Here is a 572-nt window from a genome sequence, read left to right as displayed (position 1 = left end):
AATAGCCTGTTTGCGTAAACGTTTTTCGTTTTCCGGAAGAAGGGTTAAAAAATTTCTTCGTCTGTTTTCACATGACTTCACAGCTGCAACCTATTACCAAAACACAGAAACGGTCGGCAAGATTGTATCTTTGTACCAACATTTTCTTTGTTTCGGTAAGCTGTACATGGCCGCAGTTAAGATTAATTAAAACATAGAAGAAGCCACATTTCACTTCAGTTCCTTACTTTCAAAGATAGTCCCAGTGAAAACATTTGTAATCGTAACTACTTTCAACTGACATGTAAATAAAATAAGCTCTCCTAATATTCTAGTTTAAACACGAAGACGCACTATGAAAGGCGTGGTGCTTTTGGCACATGCAAATGATTTATCAATCAACCGTGGACGTAACCGAGAGCTCTGTGATAATTTGTTCAATAAAAAAGCCCCTTATGGCAATGTGTCCGTAATATGTCATAAAATATCATCTGTCGTTCTTTTTTTTAATCACCAGTCCCTTTTTTTTCGCGCTAGAAATATCTTTTCGGGCTTCCGTCTCTGTGTTGCTGTTCGTTTATCACCATCTTCGA

Source organism: Montipora capricornis, chromosome 3 (assembly GCF_036669925.1).
Source record: "Montipora capricornis isolate CH-2021 chromosome 3, ASM3666992v2, whole genome shotgun sequence".
NCBI classification, from domain to species: Eukaryota; Metazoa; Cnidaria; class Anthozoa; order Scleractinia; family Acroporidae; genus Montipora; species Montipora capricornis.
This window is presented reverse-complemented; position numbering follows the sequence as displayed.